Below are 12,166 nucleotides of genomic sequence, written 5' to 3'. Positions count from 1 at the left end.
ACATAAATTACTCTTTATATTTGGGATGATATTGATGACATCTGAGCTCTATCCAAACTGATGACCCCTTGATAACAGTTCCCCATCAATGTCCTTCCTATCATCTCAGCACACTTAAAAACACAAAAGTAAACCACGAGCTCTTCAGGTTTTACTCCTGTATTCCACATCCATCTTYCTCCCTCCTTAATTGTTCTGGCTTTACATCAGCAAAATGGAAAAGAACGTACCCAACAGTTTTAATCAACAGCTTTTTAAAATGCTTACTCTGCACTGATTTTGCCATTTTTCTTTTAAATGAAACTGTCACCAGTAAAGTAGAACTCATCAGTTGTACCAGTAGGCAGTATAAAAAGGATGGYGATCCCAGAAGGGCAAAATAGTTAAAAATAAAGAAAACAACAAAATTCTGAAGGCAAAAGAGAGAAATATTGGGTAGACAGAAAGCTGAGAGAGGCAAGAGGGAAGAGATAAGTGCCTTTTTTTGTGCACTGCTCAAGTACATTTTCCTGTTGGGAGAAAAAAAAAATGATACCTAGATCTTAATATTTTCATGGCAACTTTAGAAAATCACCACRGAGCATTATACTTTTAGGCTTTCTGTCTTCCTCAGTACATTACTATCCCACCTGAAACCTCATCCAGGACATTCCTGGAGAGGTTACCTGCTTTCATCACATGTCCATCTAGTAGATACTCCCCCTTTCTCACTAAATCTGTGAATTCCATTTTTACTACACTAAAAATGACTGAACTTTTGCTTTTCAACTATTTCAAGTAAATTGTCCCATTTCCCAAGTGCTTCAGGAGATTCCTTCCAAAATGGTGTAGGGGTGGAATTCATTTCCAAGCTGTTTTCTTCCAACAGCATAACCTACATTTTTCTCGTTCCTGTGTGGGCCCATTGCCTCCCTTTTTGAAGGCTCTTGGTGCCTTGGTGATTCTGCTCTCCCTGAGGGGAGTCCCATCCTCACAACGTAAATCCACTGCATCACCCCCTCCTGCCATGCAAGGAGACTCCCGGGGCTKTGCTGCCAGAGTATGGAGCCACAGGGAAGACGAGGCGGGTGAAGTCCAGAGATAAGCTTTGGGAGACGAAAGGACAGCCGAGTGCTGGCCACCGTGCAACGGYGGTGTATACGCTGTCCCTGTGGACTGTGCCTAGGAGGCAACATTAACCCCTACGCTAATTGCTAAGGACTGGCCTGCGTCCACATGGCTAAGGACCAGCTCTCTCTAAGTGAAATGGCTACGTTCATACCGTGAGGTACTTGGCCTGGGTCTCCTCTGTGCTCCATGCAGTGCCCCAAAGAACTTAAGTCAATAATTATCATAACGTTATTTTTTCTAGCTTGAAATTCTCCAAATAATAAAAGGGTTGGGTTGCAGCCTGCCAGAGTTATGTTTTTGTAGCAGGATGCAAGTGCGTTTTGTGTTCTGAAGCATGGCATGAAGGTCAGTGGAGGCACAGGAGGAGGTCCTCCATGGTTGGAGGAYTATCCAGGGTAGAGTCTGGTCCAACTCATGACAAGTCTTTCTGTCTGGGCAACCCTGGAAAAAATACCTGTCAGGAGTGTCAAAGTTTCTCCTTGGAAGAAACCAGTTGGTTTGCTCCAGACCAGAGCCAGGAGTGGGCTCATATGCATGCTGCGCAGACAGCGGGTGAGCAGAGCCCTGGAGGGAAACCGAGGGAGCCAAATCGGCTCGACGGACAGAAGGTGCTTTCACATCCCCACCTTGGTGTCACCTGGTAAGATGCTAAACAGGGAACAAACGAGGCAATTTTTCCTCCCCCGTTACCTGCAGGCGAGGCAGTGCCGGTCCCCGTGCTGCTTGCTGGGTGTTGATGCAAATATTAATTTCTAGGTGTCACTGGCTCATGGCTTTTCAGTCACTACAAACACTGGGAGAGCAGCAAAATGAGGACTATATTTGTGCCTTGGCTTTACAATATTTTAGTTATTTTCAAAAGTTAATATGACTAATCAGCAGTTTTCGCTTATATCTCTAAACTGCCATGGCCTTTGATTTTGGACTTGTTTAGGGTTTTAGCCTTACTTTTAACCTTACCCACTTAAGATCTACGAAATATTCTTTTAAGAACAAATTAAATACACCCAACTAACCCACTTCGGTAGCTCCCCCATCCTAATTAYAGATCACGTTTTCTGGCAGAAAGGCAGTATGAAACAGCATTATTCTATATAATGTGTAGTATATTTACAGTAATACATGAAAATGTTTACTTTAAAATATAAATGCAATTACATAAGTATAATTACAGCTAAGACTGTGCCTCTTTGCGCCAGCTCAAATTAGAGCTTCAAATTACAACCATAAAACAGCTCCAAATTAACGACCTTGCTTAATTTCCTTACGGAGAGGGGGAGCTGCCGCTCGTGACGGGGTAGGCTCACGCTGCCTGAGCTCGCTGCGCGCGCTCGTCTCTCCCCGCGACGGGGGAAGGTCCGGTAACGCGCCGGGCGAGCCCTGCCTGCAAAAGGCACCGCGGCGGAGCCGGCGGCCGCGGCGCCGGGCACGGTCAGCGCTGGCCGGGCAGAACCCGGGAGCAGAGATTAACGTGAATTTTCTTTCCAGGTATGAAGGGCGCTAGGCTGGCTGGAATACTTTGGAAATGGTAATTAACCCAATTTGATGGCAGTCTTCAGTATATATATATATATATACACAGACTGAACAGATTTATGGTGTGCCTTATGAGCTGAGTTGTAAAACCTGGATACATTAATGATTTAATAGGAGGAACAATTTGACTTCTCATTACCAATAGGTACGTAACTAAATTAATCTCCTGCACACTTCACGCTGCACACTTAGATTTCCCTTTGTAGATTTACATTGTATTATATATCCTCTTCACTAGCTTCAATCCCAGCTAAGAAATTCATCGTACAAGTCAAACTATTCCAAAACACTGAAATATTTTCAGAGTGATTTAGAAACCCAAGAAAATCACGGAAGTCAAAATCAAAGATCGGCTTTAATATTCGGCTCAGTGATGTACATTTGATTAAATATTAATTCACGGAAGTTTGTTAGGTACTCACAGCTAAGCTCTCTTGATCCATGTGAACAGCATGGTCACGTATATAAACCTGATTTGTTGAAAAAGGAGAAGTCAGCTTAGCTGATTCCACTAACTTAAATCTTGTCTAATTAGTGCTCTACCCTTATAAGTTGTTGGCTTATCACTATCATGGAGTTATTAAAATGTTGCTGTGAGACGGCTATTCCGGCAGTCAGCCAAGACTTTGAAAAATGCAGAGTCTCTCGGGAGACACGGCAGGGAGAAGGGGCTGAGCAAAACGACCAGGGACAAAGGATGGCAATCAAATTCTGGTTTATTCAAAGAATTTGCCTAAGAACAAACTTCTTAGTTTCTGTGACAGAGCTCCAGCCAAGACGGGAACCCTTGCAATTGTATCGCTTTCTTGCTAAAAATGAAAAAWGAAAGAACCACCGGATAGAGCAGCTTCCTGAACTACTTGGTGGGATATTAAGTGGGAAAAGGAGCACATAGCATACACTGGGATGCTGAAACATCCAAATTAGYGAAACTCTGCTGCGGCTCCCTTCCTACCTGCATTGCCTCCTCACAGGCTTCCCAGAAGAAGACTTTTAGCTATACTTCTGGCCTTTAGCTTCCCAGATGCTACGTTACATCCTTTACCATGGCAAATACACACACAACTATCAGCAAATGACTTTCTACTTTCAGCCCCCTCCTCCAAGTGTCAAATAATGGCAGCACTAGGATGGAGCTGCTTTTTTTTYCCCCATCCACAGCTGTTTCTGGGCTCCAAGGTCTGGTGTTGTAATTTCTTGGAGGAGGTTTTTGCTTGTGAGAAACTGTTAATAGCATTGCATTCGGTATCATTGCTCTGAACTTCCCAGTTAAATACTATATTAATTCAGCGCTCCCCTGGGTGGGTGAGTTCACAGTATTAGTTAACCTCTTCTGCTGGAAGTCTCAAATGTGATTTAACAATAATTCTGTGCATTGTGACAGAAACAAAATCTCAGCATTAATTAAAAGTATAAGCCGAGATGATTTCTGTTGTTGGACAAACCAGTGTTCAGACACCAGCTCTTTGCATTGCTTTTTCACTGCAAATCTTAAAAATTCAAAATCTACATGATCAAGCTACCAAGTCTCACTTCTGGTAGAAAAACAGGGCAGCTTCCAGAATGCCATAAAGCGCCTGTGAACAGTGACCTAGCSAGATCCTCAAAACATTTAGATTTTGATCCTCCTTTTGGAAACGCAAAATGAGCTGCAAATTCTGGGAACACCAGCTTTCCCTTCCTAGTCTCAATCTGTGAATCGTTTTCTGCTMTTTCCAGCTCCTTTAAGAAGTCCTTCGAGGTGTTATTAATTGGATCCCCAAAGGGATCGAGCTCAGGTTTTCCAAAGAGCCTCTCAGCYGCTACCCGCGGGTTCCTGACGGCTCACCGGGACCGTGCTTGCGGGTGCTCATCCAGCTAAGCCACGGCGGCTGGCGCTCCCTTGCCTCTCCTCTCCCCCAGAGCTGCCAGCTGGACCCGAGGGCAGAGGGAGCAACGTGCCGGCTTTACCCTCCAGGGCCAGGGTGGGCTGAAGCCCAAGTTAATCCYGCTAGCAGTGTCACCTCCTTACGCTCTCCACTGAGAAAGCAAACCCCGGCTTTCAGCGGGCAGGACTGCCCTCTGGAGGCACCCCTGCTTTCCTGCGTACTCCATGGACAGAAGAAAGTGCCTAAGCTAGACAGGCTGCCGGTCTCCAGGGACACCTTGCTGGTCGCATAGGAAATTCATGCAGCCACGTTAGCTACAGCTGATCGTCTCCCTCAGCCACGGTCAGGAGACCATGCAGTTTTGGCACCTTCGTGCAGTTTCGGCACCTAGGTTGAGCAGATTGGCCTAGAGGCCTCTCCAGAGCGAAGGAGTTCATGAGGCAGCAGGGTGCATTGGAGGTTCTTGCTCCAGCGTTGGGCCAAAGTACTTTCTGTGGATGTCTCTCCATGGCCCGGGTTCAAGCCCAGACTCAAGGAGGACCTGAACTCCTGCCTTCCCATTGATCCGATACTCTGCTAAACAAACGAGGACCTATGCATTTTCAATTCCTCAAAGACCGCGGGCACCTCACAGACTTTCTGAAGAGCAAGTCTTAGTTCTTCTCTAGTCAACACCACATTCTGCTTTCTTTTTCAGTGCCTGGCAAAAACAAACAAAAACAACAACAACAACAAAAAAGTCTTGCAGAAGCAGCTACATAACCCAGCAGAGTAACACACATGGCCAGGAGAACCRGGGATGAGCACAGCAGCCCCACAGTGACGACACGGCTTGTGGCGTTGTGAACAGCCCATGCTGGCCAATATCACACAAGTCCAACAGAGAGGCAGAGGCCTCAAAAGCGCTACATTGCTACAGGTTTCATGAGAAATCAGTGGCTAGATAGAAATGAGAGAAACCCACCAGGTCTGGCCAGCTGAGCTGCCAGCTATGAAGTTGGTGAACAGCCACCCCAAACCCAGCCAGCTCCTTCCTGCCCATCGCTAGGTTTATGAGTTTTGCTGCTCACAAAACAGCTTGCACTGTGTCCTGGCAGCAAATTAACAGCGCCGGAAGGTGGACATGAGTCTGGGGGCTGTTGCTGCCCCTGCAGAGTTACTGGGTAGGTGGCTGCAGTGTTTTCTCCAGCTCTGTGATGCTGTGGCCACAGCTGGGTCCTGGTCAACTTGGCTGGCCCTTTTCCAGTGCTACCAAGAGCGGTTTGGCAGCAAGAGGGAGCATGGCAAAGAAAAGGACCAAGTCTCAGGAGATCACACTGGAGACCTGCAGTGAAATGAGAAACCATTCAAATGCTCTTGCCTTGTGGAAAGTCACCTCCCCCCCCCCCATCTGCAATTCAGAGCGCTTTGTGGGGAGATGGCAGCAGCCACCTCCAGATCAGGGCTCTTCCCACAGAAACGTGGCTCTGAGGGTTTGGTTTTCTTTCCCAAATAATTGATGAAGGGAAAAGATAAATGTGACCATGGGATCTGCAGGGTGGGTGAAAACACTAGCATTTCTGCGGGGTGTGTATGTCTGTTTTGGTGTCACATACAACACGGGAAGGTCAGGTCTCAGGTCCTGACACCTTCATTCATGTGTGACTGTGCCTTGCTCTACAGGCAACTCTCCTTTGGCACCTCCGGGACTACTTTTAAGGAGATGCTCTGAAGAAATAAAGGTGTTGGAGTCCGTCCCTGGGTGAATGAATGTTGGATGCTTTTTCATTTACCTGAAGAATAGTTTGCTTTTTCCCCCTCCTAGAAATATTGAATGAGTGAAAGGTGTCACCCAAACCTCAAGCCACCTGTGTGGCTTGACACAGATTAATTCCCAGAGGGGACACTGTTTTGACCCCTTTCCTCTTGCCCCAGTCTGCCTACAGGGGAAACCTTTCAGCAGGAAGCCTGGAACGCAACATCACAATTTCAGAAAAGCTGAGGAAAAAGAGTCTTTTCCAAACCTGCCTCAGTTTTTTTTCCATGAAGACATTAATTTTTATGAAGCACTCAAGTAAATTCACTAAAGTCATTATGGGAGTCAGATATGATGATTTTATTTGCCTTACACAGCGCAAACCATATCCTCCATCTCAGCTGCCCCTTGCTCCTAGTTGTCTGATAGCTCCAGTTTCACCAACCACTTACAAAAAGGGCAATGCTCCATCTCTTATTAGCTTTTTTTCAATTTGCTTAGGCTTGTGCTTTTGGATTTGTTTGCAACTAAAAAATTCATGTGGCGAAATGGAGCTGAACCTGAGTTAACTAACCTCCTGGTGTAATCTGGGGGAATTCAAATCTGAAGCTTCATTTAGGTTTCCACCACTGCACCTCTTCTCTCAGAAGCAAGACCTTGTAAGCAAAAATTGCTTCTCACAGTGCCCACTTCGCACTTGGAGGGTCGTACGAGGGGTCCGGCCAGCCTCCCACATCAAACCAGTGACCTTTAGCTGAGGTTGCTGAATCGCAAGGTCAAAYTGGATAATAAATTAACCTGATCTCAAGCTTGGATGCAGGTGACAGCATTTCTCCATCCCCTGGAAATGAAAGGACAAGGACACTGGCTTCAGTGCAAGCACTGAAAGGAACCCTCTTTGGAAACACATCTGCTGAGTCCTGTTATTAAAATGAGCGAGAGGTTCCCTCCCTGCAAGGCAGAGGAGCTTCCAGGCAGCTCACACCGGCAGCACTCCTTTGGGGGGAGCCAGAGCATCCACAGCAAAATAAAGCCTGTTTCTTCCCTAATTGTTTTCTCCATTCCAGGTTGAAGTTAAGAAAAGTATCCTTTATTGCCTACAGCCCGCAAACATGGGTGCCCATCCTGCGCTGACCCGCACCTTCAGGGGACATTTGTGTTATTTAACTTGCCCAATGTAGGAGTTTAGTCATTTCTCAGCAAATGCAGTCGCTTCCAAAAACTAAATAGAAAAAAATAAAGAGAAAAAGAAAATAGAAAAAGAAAAGGTGTCATCTCATTCCTGGCTCAGTCTGAGGCACGGARAATGTGGCTTGTCAGTAGGAGTGGTGAAAATGGCCCTATTCTGCAGCTCTTCTCRGCTTCTGCATAGTTTTTGCCCAGAGATAATTTCTTCATCCTTTCAACGCCCGATGGGAGTTCCTACGGTAACATGGCCGCATTAAGATAGATCTGCCAGACGGAACCACTACTTCTGCGTAAACTCACCRGCCTCTTCCTTCCAGGCCTTCTTGCCCAGCTGCTCTGCTCGCAGTGAGGGATCACAGGGCAGAAACCTCCGATGTGAATCACCACGGCATTTTTTCCGTGAACATTGCACACATCCCTAGGAAGCCTCCAGGTGCCCTTTGCTGTTACACCTAGGACCAGTCACCCCTTCTCCTCCTCTCCACTGTCTCTCCACAGGCCCTACAGGGCAGGAACCAGCCGGAACATCTTCCCTCCCAAGCCCTCCTTGTCCCCAGGCACAGAAGTGACCATCCTGCAGCTGCCCAATGCCCAGCAGCTTGGACCTCTCCTAAAACCTCTCCTAGACCTCTCCATTTCAGCCCCATCCACCTGAGCGAGGCGTTTAGCTGCAAGGCTTTTCTGGACAAGGACTGTGGTGGGTCTAGGGTTTTACCCAATAGCTTTCCAGAACTTTTAGACCAGCTGTGTCCAGAAGTGATAGAAAAATGAGCATGGATATGGGAAACTGTCCTCTCTGGGGTGGTACCAGCCACACTGAATTTGTTAATCTAGCTGTAGAGATGTCCTCTTGGCACAGTCTGAGTTCACTGCTCCACATTTGTATGGGAGGGAAGCGTAGGGAACGCTCTCCCATAAGTAAATTGGAGATTTGCCTTGGGAAGGGCAGCTGCGCTGGCCTTCAAAGACTTTTTTTTTTAAAATAACAAATCAAGATCTTTTTTCAACTTTGTCTCCATTTTAAAGCAAAGTCCCAGTGTAATTTCCATGCTAATCAGATRAAAGCTTGCAAAATACATTTTCTTCAAGATCTAGGTACATGTATGAAGTTAACTCTGGGTGACCTGTGACTTTGCCAGTGACACACATGATTTAAATCCATGCAAATGAAAACCTTGCCCATGCCACAGGCAAATTCTTTGCTTTTCCCAAGCTGCTCTCAAGGAGCTGGATATGTTTGATGAGTAAAGTCTTAGTGATGCATTTCAGCAATAATTCATACCCCATACATAATGTAGGAACTCACTGCACTGCCCCCCGTAACACAACTTGTACAGCATGTACACACACGGCTAGACAGTGGCTTTAAGGAGGCTCCAGGCATAATTCACAGTAAGGATAAGTTTGATCCAGCTCCAATTTGCACCTGCCATATCATGAAGGGAGCTAATTGGGTTAAAATATTGTAATTATCATTTCATTTATGTGTGGCAAAACCTTAGGGAAACATTCTAAATAGCAGATAATTTGAGGACGCAGTCTCTGAAGTCTGCTGCTTAGAAACTTAATGCTCTYTCCCTTCTCCATTGCCTGAGACTCAAATTTGATTGCTAACAAAAAGCAATCTTGACGAGAGATGTATATGTAGCCAGCGTAGCACACACAGACCACAAAGTACTAGTTGGTCTGATCAGGCAAGCGTGTTCACATTTATCAGGGCTACTTGGATGCCTTTTACATCACCAGTCYGTAAAGACTGCATCTAACTCTCCCCGCAGCCCCTACACAGGCAAAAGTCTTGTTAAAACACCCTCAAGTGCCTTGACACAGGAGTTCGAACGAGAGCAAGCTGCCAGGCTGGCTGTGAACCTGGAAGAGGAGTGGGAATCCCCTTCCTTTTGCTACGGCAGCCGTTTCCTTTCCGCAGGGAGATGGTCCTCTGTTTGGGGGCCGAGACGCTGCGGGTGCTCCGCTGACCTCCCTTTCAAGCAGCGAGCAGGACACGCGGCCCCACACAGGGCTGGAAAGCCACCCGCCGCCCGGCACGTGTCCCCGGACTGCGTTCGCCAGGTCCGGAGCACAAAGCAGCCAAGCGTTTGGAYGGGATCCAAACACCCAGCTGGGATGAGCCATGTCTCATGTGCACTGAAGAGTATCACCGAGGAGCAGGAGACTACATGCCCTCGCTGCTGCCCACTCTGACTGAAGGTTCATTCCAGAGCCTAATCAAACAGAATACAAGGAAAAGCAAAAACAAGCCAAATTGATGTCTTCTCTCACCTAGTGGGTGCTCTTCAGAGGAGGTAATTTATTTTGTGTATTGCAGTGGATTTACATGTTGCATTTTAAGATGCAGAGAGATCTCAGCCTGGATCAGATGTGGAACCGTTTTCCTCTGGGTGCTTAGTGCTCAATTCTGTATCAAAAGATGTCTAATTAATTTCAGTATTTTTTCCAAGAATAGACAGTCATGGCCATGATGAGAAATAGTATATAATGTTGCTGTGCTCTTGTTTACACAAAAGCCCTAGGTAGGGTTCATGCCTTGGGTCTGGTCTGCTCAGGTCTTCTGTGGAGCTGACATCTAGCTATTGATCAAAAACAACTTAAAGCTTCACTGAATGGCCAGTCCTAACTGGAATTTTGTGTTTCTGTCAAGAGCAGAAAGGTGGCAACAGGAGAGCAAATATCACCCTTACAGAAAAAGTATTAAAGGAAACTCCGTTTTAGGGAGTGTATTAAATCTACATGAGATACAGGCCTCTAAATAGTCTAGTTTGCAATTCAGGCCCTGCTCATGTCAGCAGCGAAGGATGGTACACGGGGGCAGTGTTAGTACTCAGTTCAACACTTTGCATGACTGACAGCAGCCTAGAGCCTACTGCTGACACACTTCCYAGATCTCAATGTTACCATTTCTTTTTTGGGGCAGCCAACTCAATGCACAATATATGGACCTGACTTTCAAAAGGCAAGCACCCCACCCCGTCTGGAAACTGGAGACTTGGTGAGACATCTCCATCAGACAAGCAGAAATCAATGCACRCGCAGTCATTAGTCATTCTGGAAACCTCCACCTTAGTGAGTCAACCAAGGAGCCTGGCATACTTGGCAAGCTGGAAGGGAATCTGGGGTTGTTTTGTTTTGTTTTTTTCCCACTACTCCAAAGTTTTAAACTTCAGTTGTACAAGCAGTAATCAACCTGCTTGGGAAATCTTCTGGCACGAAACATGACATGAAATCAATTTCTGGTCTCACTGCATCACATTTAACATGTCTAGAGAGTATTTGGCCTACCAGTTACCCCCCCTCTGTAAAAACAGCAAACAAAGAAGCAAATATCACCAAAGCAAACTAGCTGATGATCTTCTGTTGAACGCACAAGCCCACGGGAAAGGGGAAAAAGTCAACTGAAAAGTAGAATTTGCTATCTGCCCACTTTTCTCTGGGTTATCTCCAAGAAAGGCAGCACGACGGACGGTTGCCCACAAACAGACCAAATACGGGCACTGTTAGTTCAGCTAAACACTGATCAGAAATAGCATTGCCATTCATGCAGTTCTCCAAGCTTTAAGTCAGCCACGACAGATTTAGCCTAGATTTATATTCTCCACCTGGCCATCCCAGTAAATCATCAGATCTGCCCGTTTCCAGGCATAGCTTGCCTGCAACRGAAAGCTAAACAGCACAGTTCTTGTTAACAGGACTTCCAAGACTGCTATGGATTTACGCAGCCGTATAAAGGAGTCTTAGGCCTGTACTGTGTGCTTAGCGTTGACTTTGCTTGCCTTAGCTGGACACCACACGAGGAATTCAGCCTTCCCAGGTTTAAACTTCCAACACGCCTCTGTGCAGTCAATGGCTCCTCCATGGGGCTGCACAATCTACACATTAACAGCTTTTTACACTCAGTAAGCTTTTGCCACTTACACGTCTCACTTGTGCTACAAATATATATTTGGTCTTTAAATCTCCACACTGSTACAGCGTTGATAAAAATATTTTGCTGAAAAAGACAAAGCAGGTCAATGGAAATAAAACTCTGAACACTTACCTTTGAACACGCTAATCCTGGGTTATAACCACTGCATTTCGGTGATCTAAGGGATTTGACTGACATGCTTTGGAGGTGAGATGAGTAACCCATCACCAAAACTGTTGCTTTAGTTTCCTTGAGACACAACTGCAAGTGTTCATTTCAATAGCAGAGAAACTGATGATTCTCTACCAGAGCTCAAAAGTGTACAAGCAAGCCAACRAAACTCTGAAGAGGCAAGGGAATGAGGTACATCTGGGCTCACCCAGCTTGGCTTAGCATCACTGCATTAGACAATCCAGTGACAGGACCSGGTGGGAACCACAACACAGCTGACTCTCCCTGATCTTGGATGGTTGAGAAGTCAAAGTCTATAATACTTTAATACTAGATTTTTCTAGAGATACCAGCCTCAGTGGYGGTTTTCTCCTGGGCATCACATTTGGGAGCATACAACAGCTGCCATAGCTTCGAGCAGAGTAAAGCAGCACCCGAGTTTTGTGCCGTAACACAGTTTCCACCTGTGCTGGCTATAGCGAGCTCTCAGGCTCTACCACAGCCCCTAAAATCCAAACAAGAGCCCACAGAGACAGGAAATCATTATTCAACGAATGTGATGGCAATGTGTAGGCCAGAGCTTAGCATGTATCACTTTGCTTAATAAATGACAGAGGTTTGTCTGCYGAGCTGGCT

This window comes from Rhea americana, unplaced genomic scaffold (assembly GCF_003343005.1).
Source record: "Rhea americana isolate MKP2758 unplaced genomic scaffold, rheAme1 scaffold_30, whole genome shotgun sequence".
NCBI classification, from domain to species: domain Eukaryota; kingdom Metazoa; phylum Chordata; class Aves; order Rheiformes; family Rheidae; genus Rhea; species Rhea americana.
Note: the sequence above shows the minus strand (reverse complement) of the source record.